The sequence below is a fragment of the Arvicanthis niloticus genome, chromosome 27, assembly GCF_011762505.2.
Source record: "Arvicanthis niloticus isolate mArvNil1 chromosome 27, mArvNil1.pat.X, whole genome shotgun sequence".
NCBI classification, from domain to species: Eukaryota; Metazoa; Chordata; class Mammalia; order Rodentia; family Muridae; genus Arvicanthis; species Arvicanthis niloticus.
In genome coordinates this window covers 15,959,545-15,973,538 of record NC_133435.1, presented here as the reverse complement: position 1 = coordinate 15,973,538, position 13,994 = coordinate 15,959,545, and the positions used below count along the sequence as shown (strand labels likewise).

The 13,994-nt window shown below is 41.9% G+C and overlaps 1 long non-coding RNA gene across 2 annotated transcripts in view; it reads right to left on the bottom strand.

Moving 5' to 3' along the window:
* The window catches only part of LOC143439728 (uncharacterized), a 37,471-nt gene that overhangs the window by 7,999 nt on the left and 15,478 nt on the right, over window positions 1-13,994 (bottom strand). Inside the window, exon 3 of one of the 2 annotated variants that reach the window (XR_013107781.1) lies at window positions 439-609. This is a non-coding gene — a long non-coding RNA (uncharacterized LOC143439728). Of the gene's footprint in view, window positions 1-438; window positions 610-5,245; window positions 5,635-13,994 lie in introns of those variants that run through there. The other variant, XR_013107780.1, reaches the window with a different exon arrangement.

The window sequence follows — 13,994 nt, the reverse complement described above, 5'->3', positions numbered from 1 at the left end:
CGGTCTCTTCTTCTCTTCTCTTCTCTTCTCTTCTCTTCTCTTCTCTTCTCTTCTCTTCTCTTCTCTTCTCTCCTCTCCTCTCCTCTCCTCTCCTCTCCTCTCCTCTCCTCTCCTCTCCTCTCCTCTCCTCTCCTCTCCTCTCCTCTCCTCTCCTCTCTTCTCTCCCCTCCTCCCCCGCTTTAACTTCCCTCCAATGCCCCAAATAAACTCTATTCTAACTATACCATCATGTGACTGGTCCTACAGGGGGAAGAGATGCCTTGGCATGGGCCAGCTGAGACATCCCCTCCCCCCATATCTCACCACACACCCACAGAACATATTCTTTCTCTTTATCTTTTTGTAAACACATCAATCCTGGTGAGCATTTTCTAGATACCAAGACACAGGGAGATGCTTACCTTTGGACCCCAAAAAGGAGGGTATTGTTCTCCTTACCTTTAGCATGTTCAAAGCTTCTTGGCATTGGGTCTGTTTTCCCAGTAGCTGATTATTGTAATCCCAGGAAGCTGGCTATTGATTTCAGTTACTTTCCAGTTGGTTTTGCTGGTGGTTTGTCTTGGAGAGCTCAGGAGGAAGTAACCACTCAGAGCCATGTCCCGCAGGCAACTGCGATAAACCATTATTACATTGGCATTTTGGATGCCAGCCTTTCAGCAACAGGTGCTTAAAGCCTGCGCAGAGAATGTTCTCCACCTTTGGCCTCGCAGGCCTGTGCCTCTGCATTTGGCTGAGATAGACAGGAAACCTGGTACTCCTTGGTTACTTCCCTGCTTAGGTTCTTGGGGTCTTGGGTATACCAGTTAAATCTCATAGTTTTGCTGGAAGTGGTGCGATGCCGAGTGTTTGCTGAGGCACTACTATTGAGACTTCAGGAAGCCACTGTTGTGGCAAAATCCTTCAACAGTGGTTCATTGTTCCCTTTATTCCAAACAGATTGATGGCCATCTCCTCTCTATGTGTCTCTCTCTATCTCTCCCTTTCCCTTTTTTCTCCTCTCCTCTCAATGGGCATGTGGTTATACCTGGCTTTTAGATGGTTCCTGGGGATTTGAACTCAGGTCTTTATGCTTGTGTAGCAAGCATTTTATACTCTGAGCCATCTCTACAGCCCCATCATCTTTCTTATTTCTAATTCTTGTTGTTATGGTGTGTTTGAAAGGCATTTTAATAAAATCTCACTTGAAAATAGGCTTGAGTATTGTTGGGGTCCAGGAGTCACCTCACAAACCACATGAACACTGATCTCAGTCAGACATCGATAGTTTATTGATCATATACCCTAAGACTGATCAATCAGGGCTACAGTCCAGATTCTGGAACTGAACCATGACCCTGAGTTAAGATCCTACAGGATTTTAAAGCCTAAAATCCACAAACGTCTGTGTTGAGTTATTTCACCAAACAGGATTTAGGGATAGGGAACTTCCTTAGGAACATGTCTTTGTTGTGTGTTTATTCTGTCCCCATTGGTTGGGATATTCAGCTGTGGTGGGAACTTGCCTTGTGTAATATTTTTGTTGTTGGCCAATCAGGATGTGGGTTACCCACGTACATGTCTCTTTCTGCTAAGCAGGATGTTAGTTCCCAGGGAGGTCTTGGGAACTTAAACTTTACTCAATCTCTAGTTTAAATGGAAGTCTTATTCTAAATAGATGTATGTGTCTCTCATGTTGGGGTCCATCCCAGTGGCATCCCATGAAGGCAAATACCATAAAAGCTTATACAGAGGTACAGTAAGTGCTTCTAGGTGATTGGTTTGGGTCAAAGCTTATGTGGGTAACTATACAAAGAAGGTCTACTGACTTCTATCATGATTGGTGTCTGAGGGCACAGAACATAACAGAGTATGCAATCAACTTGGACATGAGAAAGTTTCCTAGTAAAAGCAGGAGCAACATATGAGAAAGTTTCTTTATAATATTGGTAAAATGGCAGGCTAGCCAGGTGACAGTTACCTAGGACTTAACATTCCATTTAGGCCTTAATATTTTACTTAGGCCTTAACAAACATAAAGATAAATGATGAATGAATGAATACTGACTTGCTAAGACTCCAGAAGAAAGAAAACACAATTTTTTTTTTCAAATAGACCCTTCAACTCAAAGGTGTTCCATGTGATTGTCCCTGGAAACAGAATAAAGAGGAATAGAAGCAGGTCAAGACACTATTGCCATATAAGAGAGGGAAGTGGAGAGAGGCTGTGGAAAAGGCAGCAGGAAGGTGGGGCCATGTGATGAGAAAGGAGGACTCGACAGCTCCTCAAAGCTTTATTCTCTGCAGAGAAGCCTAGACCCCAGGCAACAAAAACCCTTCCCCACCATGAACCAGTAGACCACAGGTGGTGTGTACACAGCATGCAGGAGGCTGTATAGCTTCTCTTATTTTATTGATGAGGAGTGTCTATGGTCCTTTTTCTTGTAATTCCCTAACCAACATGACTCATGGACTGTGTCGTTCTGGTAATGAAATGACCTGCCCATGACTTCTGTAGGCCCTGATAGTGCATTCCCAGAAGATCCATATTTAATCAGAACACATACAATCACGTGCTCAGCCATGAGCTGAGCAGACAATACTGTAAGCTGGGAATTTATTCTGACACCAAGGATGAGGGGCAGTGACCACTTCCCATCTGGCCCCATTGACACAGCAAATTCTCCAATGTCTCCCCAGACTTCCTGTTCTGCCAACACATTTATCTCAAGCACAGGGTAAATATTTAATCTCCCTTGTCTTGTCATCTGTATATCTGTATTTATTCTAATGTCTCTATTGATTCCATGTGTGCTGGTTGCATGAGTCTTTCCTCGTCTTCCTCCTGGGTGCTGACATTTGGAGTTGAGCCCTTTCAAGAATGAATAGCTTCCTTGTGATGCAGGCCGCCCAGAAATGCTTGTCTGCTTTAGTGAACGATTCTATTACAGTTCCTTGCTGATTTTCTTCCTAATTTCATTAAATAAAACTGTATGAACTTTGTTCTCCCCCCACCTCCCAGTCACCTAGACTCCTCCAGTTTTGAAAATATCCCTCCGGAGTGTGATTGTCCACTTACACCCTGTCCTTTGTTTGGGCAGGTAAACTACTTCAACAAAGTCCATCTCTTGCTAACCATGAGGTCCTGTGGCCAGAATTCAGTCAAGAAATGCTTACAAAACACCTACTCTGTGATCTATTCTGATCCAGGCACTAGGAATACATCAGTGAAAGGCTATAACAAGTACAAATAAAACAAACCCGTATGTATATACTGGGAGGAGGCAGGGAATAAACAAATGTGAATCAGCAAGTTGACAGGGAAAGAAGGTGGACTGTAAGGTGATCAGCCAGGGGACAGCCTGTGAAGGTGACAAGTAAGGAGTGAGCCATTTCCATCACTGAAAAAGAACATTTAGGAGCCAGCAAGATGTCTCAGCGGGTTCTTGCTGCAGAGCTTGATAATCTGATTTCAATCTCTGGATCCTGCAATCTCTCTCTCTCTCTCTCTCTGTCTCTCTGTCTCTGTCTCTGTCTCTCTCTCTCTCTCACACACACACACACACACACACACACACACACACACACACACACATCCAGATCCTGGGAAAAGAACACAGCTGAGTACCAAGACTTTGAGGAAGGAGATGCTGGTGTGGAAGAAATGGTCACGGGACAGAGAAGATGAAGAGGAGAAGGAAGAATAAGAGAAAGAGGAAGAAGAGGATGAGGAAGCAGCAGCCCTCAGCTGATAGAATCTGGTGACATGAATTTGATACCCAGGACCCACATGATGGAAGGAGAGAAACTACTCTTGCATGTCGTCCAGTGACCTTCACACATGTCCCATGACACACATGCCCAAATAAATAAATAAATAAATAAATAAATAAATATTAAAAAGAAATGGTAAAAAAAACCTGTCATAATGTTTAAGCAAGTTTACAATTTTGTGATGGGTTTCATTCACAGCTACCCTTGGCCGTATGTGGCCACAGGTCAAAGGTTGTACATGCCTGGGAATGACTTGGTTTACTCAATGAGTAAAAAGAACTCAGAGGGTTGGAGAGATGGCTTGGCAGTTGATAGCAATTGTTGATTTTGCCGGGACCCAAGTTCAGTCCCCAGGACTTATATGGGAGTTCACAGAGATCAGTAATTCCCGTTTCATGGGATCTGGTGTCCATTTCTTAATTCCAAGGTCACCATGAACACATGTAGTGCACACACACACATGTAGAAAAACATCCATACACGTAAAATAAACTTCAAAAGATGTTAAGTAGAACTCAGAGAATATTCAAAACTCTTTTCCCACCACACCATATCACTGGGAGAAAGTCCTTTTTAAATAACTGCTTTTTAACTTAGTTTCCTCCAAACAAGATGACCCCGTTTGCTCTGACACAGTACTGCACCCTAGTCCCTATTCTAAAATAATATTATATAAATATTATATAAATATAAGCAAATAAATATTTGGGGGGACAGCAGCTCCATACTACAGCCTGCTGGAGTTGGTTCTCCCCTTCTGTCATGTGAGTTTCAGGGCTCAAACTCAGGTTACCAGGCTTAGTGATGGTCAGCATCCTTACCTGATAAGCCACTTTGCCACCTCTAGTTTTCAATTTTATTTTTATTTATTTTATAATTAGATGTTGTACAAATGTGCGCTGTACGCACACAGCAGCCGTACGTTTGCACAGGTGTTACTGTTTGTGCATTATGAATACCAACTGTAAGTTAACTGACACGGTTCAGAACTCCGGCATCTCCATTTGGCTTAGGGTAGTGCACAGTGTCTGTATAATAATGCACTTAGCAGTCTTGTTTCTTCACCTGCATACACCTTTCTCTAAACAATGCACTGAGCAATCTCCGAACTACACGGTACATGGACTCCCATCTCTGAACAATAGAATAAATAGCATAAGTCATCGTTAGACATTTTCTGTTCAGCTTTGTTTCCAACATATCCAGGTATGAAGAATAGAAGGGCCAATCTGAAATTCAAGGGGACTGTCCTTTGTGATCTAAAAATAAATACCTGAATTAAAAATAAGCCTTGAATTTATATATACAAAGAGGAAGGAGGATATAGGTGAATTTATCCACTAAGTTATATTTAGTTTCATTTTTTAAATTAAATTATTTTATTTATTTACATTTCAAATGTTGCCCCCCCCTCCCGGTACCAGTACCCCCTCCCAGAGTTCTGCATCCCTCCCCTTTGCTTCTGAGAGGGTGCTCCCCTACCTGCCCACTCCCTCCTCCGTCCCACACCCTCACACCCCCACCTCACCCCTGCCTAGCATTCCTCTTTCCTGGGGCATCAATTCTCTAGAGGATTAGGCACATCCTCTTCCACTGAGATCAGACAAGGCAGTCCTCTGCTACGTGTGTGCCAGGGACCACAGACCAGCCTATGTATGCTCTTTAGTTGGTGGCTCAGTCTCCGGAAGCTCTGAGGGGTCCGAGTTAGTTGATGCTGTTGTTTTTCCTATGGGGGTTGCAATCCCCTTCAGCTCCTTCAATTCTTCCCCTAACTCTTCCATAGGGGTCTTGGACCTCAGTTCAATGGTTGGCTGTAAGTATCTGCATCTGTCTCAGTCAGCTGCTGGTAGAGCCTCTGAGAGGACAGCCATGCTAGGCTCCTGTCTGCAAACACAACATGGCATCAGTAATAGTGTCAGGGTTCAGTGCCCACCCATGGGATGGATCTCAATTTGGGCCAGCCACTGGATGGCCTTTCCTTCAGTCTCTGTTCCATTTTGTTCCTGCATTTCCTTTAGACAAGAACAATTCTGAGTCAAAATTTTTGAAGATGGGTAAGTGGCCCCATCTGTCCACTAGGGGCCCTGTCTATCTACTGAAGGTGATTCCTTCAGGTTCTGTCTCCCCACTGTTGGGCTGTTTGGCTAAGGACATCCCCATTGAGTTTTGAGAGCTTCTCACATCCCAGGTCTCTGGGACTTTCTAGAGGTTCCCCCACCCCCATCCCCACAGCCGTATATTTCCATTCATTCTTCTGGCCCTCTTGGCTTCTCTCCTGTCTCCCCCCATACCTGATCCTGCCCCCCTTTCCCACTTCCTTCCCCTCTCCCACCAAGGTCCTTCCTTCCACCTGCTTCCCATGATTATTTTGTTCTCCCTTCTTAGTGGGATTGAAGCATCCTCACTTGAGCCTTTCTTTTTGTTAAACTTCATATGGCCTGTGAGTTGTATCATGGGTGTTCAGTCCTTTTTAGCTAATATCTTCTTATCGGTGAGTATATACTATGCACGTCCTTTTGGGTCTGGGTTACCCCACTCAGGATGATACTTTCTAGTTCCATCCATTTGCCTATAAGATTCATGATGTTCTCATTTTTAATAGTTGAATAGTATTCCATTGTGTAAATGGACCACATTTTCTGCATATATTTTTCAGTTAAGGGACATCTGGGTTGTTTCCAGCGTCTGGCTATTATGAATAAGGCTGCTATGACCATAGTGAAGCACGTGTCTTTGTGGTATAATAGAGCATCTTTTGGGTATATGCCCAGGTGCAGTACAGCTGAGTGTTCAGGTAAAAACATTTCCAATTTTCTGAGGAACAGCCAGATTGAGTTATAAAGAAAGAAATTAAAGACTTTCTAGAATTCAATGAAAATGAAGGCACAGCATACCCAAACTTATGGGACACAATGAAAGCAGTGCTAAGAGCACTAACTGCCTTCATGAAGAAACTGAAGAGATCCTAGACTATCAACTTACCAGCACACCTGAAAGCTTTAATACAAAAAGAAGCAAACATACCTAAGAAAAATTGATTTCAGGAAATAGTCAAACTCAGAGCTGAAACCAAGCAATTACAAAGAAAGAGAATGATACAAGGAGTTAACAAAACCAAGAGTTAGTTCTTTGAGAAAATCAAAAAGATAGATGAATCCTTAGCCGAACTAAAGGACATAGAGACAGTATCTAAATTAACAAAATCAGAAATGAAAAGGGAGATATAACAACAGAAATTGAGGAAACTAAAAAAAAAAAAAAAAACCTGAAACATCTGGATGAAGTAGATGGTTTTCTCGTCAGACACTATGTGGCAAAGTTAAATCAAGATCAGGTAAACTATCTAAACAGTCCTATAACCACTAAGGAAATAGAAGCAGTCATTAAAATCCTCTAAATGAAAAAAAAGCCCAGGGCCAGATGGTTTTAGTACAGAATTCTACCAGACCTTCAGACAGGAACTAATACCAATACTCCTCAAACTATTCCACTAAAAAGAAACAGAAGGAACACTACCCAATTCATTCTATGAAGTTACTCTGATACTTAAAACACACAAAGACACAACAAAGAAAGAGAACTTCAGACCAATTTTGCTTACGAATTTCAATGCAAATATACTCAATAAAATTCTGGCAAACGGAACCCCAAACCACATTAAAACCATCATTCACCACGATCAAGTAAGTAGGTTTCATCCCAGGGATGCAGGGATGGTTCAATATATGAAAATCCATCAACGTATATATTCCACTATATAAACAAACTCAAATTTAAAAATCACTCAGTATCACTGAGGTAAAGTGTTTCCTGAGAGCACACAGAAGCTGTGTTCTAGAGACAGCTTAGGTTATACCTCTTCTATCCTCTGCTTCCTCAGTACATCAGATAACAGGTGCAGTCATGGCAGTTTGCATGTGATCAGCAGGAGCCAGGCTGAACACAAAGGATATTGCTTCTCAGTTGTCAGGATGTGTGCTTGGATTGCCTCTAAATCTGTGGTTATAATCCCTTCCCTCTGGCTGCAGTGACACCCCCCACCTGGTGATTTAAAGAGCCCAAATCCTGTGGTGTTGACAACCAGCCCATTCCGTCCCTAGCTGCCTGCTTTCTGTCTTGATCAATAGGAATGCTGAAATTGTAAGCCACCGAGGAAAGGACACTGATGTGTTGTAGTGGAAAGTAGCTGGATTCTGTCCAATTTCAATAGATGTAACGTGGACTTACCAGAAAGGAGTAACTTTGGTAAGAAGGACTTACCAGAAAGGATCATAAGGATCATTACACTCTTCTATCTAATGTAAATCAACAATACTGATAATGTGTGCTCTCACCTTTCACTGATGATGCTTTCAGTCAGCTCAAAGTCCACTGGTGATTAGTGACTGTAATGAGCTGGAGTGATCTCAAGGCTGGCCCGAGCTGGAGAGACTGAGCCACAAACCAGACTAAAAGAAATAAAACCAAACAACGCACACAACCAACAACCAGAAAGAAGGTAGGAAGATTGCCCAAGGACTTAGACACTAACATTCTTCAAAATGAAAAAGAAATCAAGGGCAGCTGAAATGTCTCAGTGGGCAAAGCACTTTGTCCTAAGCCTGGTGACTGAGGTTCACCTGAGGTAAGTGAAAGGGGTAAGCCAGCTCCTGCAAGTTGTCCACTAACCCCATATACCCGCACTCCGTCATAAACATGTCTACCCCACCCCCAATAAATAAAAAGTGTAAAAAATTAATGAAGAAAAGAGTGAAAATAGAAGTTAGAAAGTGAAAAAAAATGAAAAGCCAACACATCAGTACTAGTGACTAGAACTCTAGCACTTAGAGGGTCATTTATACCATCACACATCTATCTCAGGAAAGGAGAACGCTCTCTAAATAATGTCACCTTCTGTTTTGGGTTTCTCTTGCTGTGATGAAACACCATAATCACAAAGCAAGTTGGGAAAGAAAATACTATAGCTAAGGCAGAACAGATAGCAGGCCGACTTAAGATAGAAGTCGCTGCTTGCTAGATGCACAGCTAATTCTAATTATTCTCAAAAATAAAGAAAAACTATAAAGCTAGAAGCATATTTCCATGATTCTTGTCCATTTATTGCCTTGTGAAGATCTCTTTTTAAAATTACTCCTTCAAACGTGTCTGTGCTTTTTCCATCATAGCATCTAGCTCATCTCATTTAATGGTTTTCTCCACGACTATTCATTTAGGATGTTGTTTTGAGATAATATCCCTATATAGAGCCCAAGCTGGTCCCCAATATCTCCATCCTTCATTTTCAGCCCCATAAATGGTGGAATTACAGGTGTATGCCACATAAATGGCACTTAATTTTTCTATTAGGCAAGATTCCTCATTCTATAAAACTTCCTTGAAGACATTCTAAATAACATTAATGTGATTTACATAAATACTTTTATATAAAATAATTATAATACTATTGGAAGATATTGTAGAAAAAACACACAGACACCATAAATTACATCTTTAACTATTTGTAGTTGTTCTTCTAATTTTCCAAGGAAAAGATTTCCTGCCCCTGATGATTCTAAGGAGATAGAATGCAGTACCTACGGTTGTTACAATCCAAGAATCAACAGGATCTAAGCATCTAAATTAAACAGACCATGTAAGATGTCCAAGTGTGAACCCAAAGCTCCTACCCCTGTCAAAATGAAACATCATACTTTGGAGGCAGGAAGTTTAAATCAATTCAGTCAAATGCTTTTTAGAACCACTGAGATAAAAGAAATCAAAGTAAGATAAAAATAAAGAGTTATGAAGAAAGGCAAGGACGAAAACCACACAAGTCAGTTTCTGTTTTGTATATGTGTACGCATCTGCCATAGCCCAGTGAGGGAAAGTGTGCATCTTAATCATGACGAGTTCATCCGTCACCAATGGGCCTGAAACAGTGTTCGCATTATCTGTGGATCTATTTCAGAAACCAACAAAAATTGTTAGGATGAAAGAAAGATTTCATCGAGCTTAAGATGGAGGGGTAACCAGGAAGGGAAATATCATTTGAGATGTAAACGAATGGAATGATTAACAATAATAAAAGAGATGTACTTCCGCTTCCTTACAAAGTTCGAATGCTGCTCATAAATTGTGCGCCACTGAATCACTGTCTGGTTGATTAACAGAGCTCCTTCAAATCCCAAATTTTATTGTTTTATTATTCAAATAATTGGGAAACAAGACTTTGAAACAAGTCATGCCGATGCAGACTGCACTTTCCATGAATGGCTGATAAGATAAAACAAATACTGTTTCCCTTTTCCTCTAGAATTTATTGACTAACTGCCCACAGTTATGTAGCTCTTCTTGTGAGGAGTGACTTATTTCAGGCCCATTGATGACAGATTTTTAAAAGTGGCTGAAAAGCTTTTTTTTTCTTGTTGTTTGAGACAAGGTCTCCCCATACAGCTCTCGATCACCTGGAACTCAATATGTAGACTAAGCTAACCTTGAACTCACAGACCTTCACCTAGGGCTGCTTCCTGGAAGGTGAGGTCAATGGTGTGCACCACTATCCTGAGCTTCTCCTCCCACCCCATCGGGCTCGGAGTCCTTCCTCTTTCAGCCTCCTGAGCAGCTTGAACTCCAAAGGTGTCCCACGACTCTTGCCTTTAAAGCTGATGACATGGTGGTAGGCACATCACCAGCCTCAACACTCGGAGGCAGAGGGAGGAGTATCTCTATGAGTTCTAGGTCAACCAGAACAAACCAACACCCCCCCCCAACACACACACACACACACACACACACACACACACACGCACGCACGCACGCACGCACGCGAGCACACACACTACCACTACTACCAGCAGCAGCACCACCACCCAAATTCTTGATAATATGGGCTACCAAGATAGCCCAAGAGGGTAAAGGTACTTGCCACTAAGCACAATGACCTCAGGTGAATTCTTTGGTCACACGATGAACCCAGAGAACTGCTTCTCACAAGTTGTCCACTAACTTACACACATGCATGGTGGTATATGCACCCCTACACACACTCATGATAAAAGTAATAAAAAAAATAAAATAAAAGTAAAATAAATAAAAGTAATAAAAGCCTGATATTGTCCTAACAATATTAGTATATCATTCCACATCTTATTTTCTATGTAACTCAGGATGATAATGCATTTCTAATAACTAGCAGCTTGTGTTTTGAGTAAGATATCTAATTTTAGGATAACAAGTACGGGGAGGCTGTGAACAGCTTCTAAGGGAGCAGAGCATCTGCATGTTCTAAAGATAAGTTGATGGAAACTCAAGTTCAGGGCTATAACTTAGGCAGGCTGAATGTAATTTCTAATGTCATCACCAAGAAAACATTCCTAAGAAATGTAAAAGCAAGTGAGAAAGGAAATGTTTCACTACAAAAAAAAAATTAACTAAATAAAAAGGGAGTTAGTGGTGCTGAAAATAAAGGATGAAAGACAAAGTTTAAGGCCCATCAAAAGCAAACAGCGAGGAAAGACGGAAACTGCTTTTTATCAGTAATTTCTTTAAGTGTAAACAGATTGAACTCTAACCAAAAAACCCTAGGGTTGAGGCGTAGCTCAGGGCTACAATGCTAGTTTAGCAAGAGAAGGCTGTAGGTTTGTAAACAAACAAAAACACCAACAAAAGTTCTCTCTTCCACCCTCCCTTCTCCTTCCATGGCTATCCAGCACACTAAAATGACAAGAACAAAATCTGTCCAGGACTAGAGAGGTGACTCAGCATTTGAAAGGACTTGCTGTTGATCCTGGAGAGGACCCACCCAGGCTTGGTTCCCAGCATTCACAAGGGCAGCTCACAACCATCTGTAATTTTGGGTCCATGGGATCTAAGGTCTTCTTCTGGCCTATGAAGGCGCCTACAAACACATAATCATGCCCCCCCCACACACAAACACTTAAATATACATTTAAAAACAGTTTTAAAGTATCTTTTTGATTGTTGATTTGAGACAAGTTCTCAATACACAGCCTTGACTGGCCTGGAGCTTGGAGCCCATCTGCCTCTGTCTCCAGAGTGCTGGGATTAAAGGTATGGGCCATTACATCTGGCAAATGTGTCTTAATGATAAAAAAAAATAACGATTTAGTGTGTCGTGCATGGAAGCACAGACTTGTAATCCCAAAATCTGAGAGGATTTAGGGAAAGAATCATTTGAGATCAATATCCAAGATTGTAACAGGGGTCCAGAACTTAGTAGGCCCTTAAGACTTTACCACTACTGACTCATGATGAAAGTACCATTCAGGCTGTAAAACTCTGCACATGGACAGCACCACCAGCCAAAACTAAAACAAAGGCCCAATCCATCAAAGGCCTAATCTATCATAGTCCATAGTTCTGGGAAAGTCTCTAACTGTACTAACCTTGCTTTTTGGCTTCTATAGTTCTTCTGGCTAACTGTTCTTGTTAACCGAAGTATGCCAACCCAGGATATGGCTTTTGTGCTTAAAAGCTCACCCTGAGGAAGGCTTTGGACTACACTAAACACCCAGTGTAGCTCCCAACTGGCTAATAAAGATTTTCTATTGGCTTAAATCCATGTCTCTGGTGGCTAGCACACAGTAAGACCATCCTAGGCAATATAGTGAGATCCTATCACAGACAAACTCCAACTATATGCTGTCTATAAGAGTCCCATTTCAGAGCCAGAACAAATAGAGTGAAAGGATATCTCTTGTAAATAGTAAGGGAAGATATCAGAAGTGGTTACAATAATACCAGATAAAATAGACCCCCAGGCTGGTGGGACGGCTCAGTTGACAAAAGTACTTCCTGGCAAGCCTCATGACCTGGGTTTGATCCCTGGGGCCCACGTGGTGGAAGGAGATAATCAAATATGTGTTGGCATCAATATGTGCTCCTACTGGATGTCCTCTGACTTCTGTATCCGTGTGCCATGTGGTGGCGACACACACACAAATAAATGTGATTTTTTTTTTTAAAAAAGAAAATATTTCTGAAACAAAAGAAAAGAAAAAGATGACTTAACAAAGAAGGAAGATTCAACACATCAAGACATAACAGTGACAAGTGTTTATGCACCCCTTGGGACAGACCATGAAATACACAAAACAATAGTAAGGAAATTGAAAGACAAGAACAGGGATACAGTGTTAGTGGGAAACTTCAATGGCTCCCTCTTAACAACAGAAAGGGCAGTGGAGAAAAGACAAGGCTTAAACAGCACAGTAGGCCCAGTAGACAGAACTGACATACATCTTCTTTTATGATAAAACATATATATATATATGTAAAGCCACAAGCTAAATCAAAATCCGGTACACACATCCAGTAAATTTCTATTTGACCTAATTAAGAAACTCTGACCTACCTTACAATATAGATGAACCTCAAAGATATTGTAGTGAGTCAAATGAACAACTGAAAAGATTGGAGACTGCTTGAGTCTACTTGTGTGAGAGAATCTGGGTAGTCACATCCACAGAGACAGAGCAGAATGTCTGCTGCAGGACCAGAGTCACATCCACAGAGACAGAGCAGACTGTCTGCTACAGGGGACCAGAGTCACATCCACAGAGATAGAGCAGAATGTCTGTTGCAGGACCAGAGTCACATCCACAGAGACAGAGCAGAATGTCTGCTGCAGGACCAGAGTCACATCCACAGAGACAGAGCAGACTGTCTGCTACAGGGGACCAGAGTCACATCCACAGAGATAGAGCAGAATGTCTGTTGCAGGACCAGAGTCACATCCACAGAGACAGAGCAGACTGTCTGCTACAGGGGACCAGAGTCACATCCACAGAGATAGAGCAGAATGTCTGCTGCAGGACCAGAGTCACATCCACAGAGACAGAGCAGAATGGCAGTTACTAGGGACCAGAGATGAGGAAGAAAGTGGGGTTACTGTTTGCTGGGTATAGAACTTCAGTTTTGTGGTTTAAGACTTATTTTATTTTTGATTATGTGTATACATATGTTACCTGTGTGTGTGCTTGTGTGTGAACATGTGTGCAGATATCTATGAAGGGTAAAAGGAAGCACCAGATACCCAGGAGCTGGAGGTACAGGTGGTTATGAGCCACCCAACAAGGATGCGGTGGACACAATCAGAGTCCTCTGTAGGATTAGGAAGTTCTCTTTTTTACTGTTGTTGGTGGTGGTGGCAGCAGTGATTTTTCAAGACAGGATTTCTTTATGTAGCTCTGGCTGTCCTGGAACTCGTTCTATAAAACAGGCTGGCCTCAAACTCAGAAATCCAC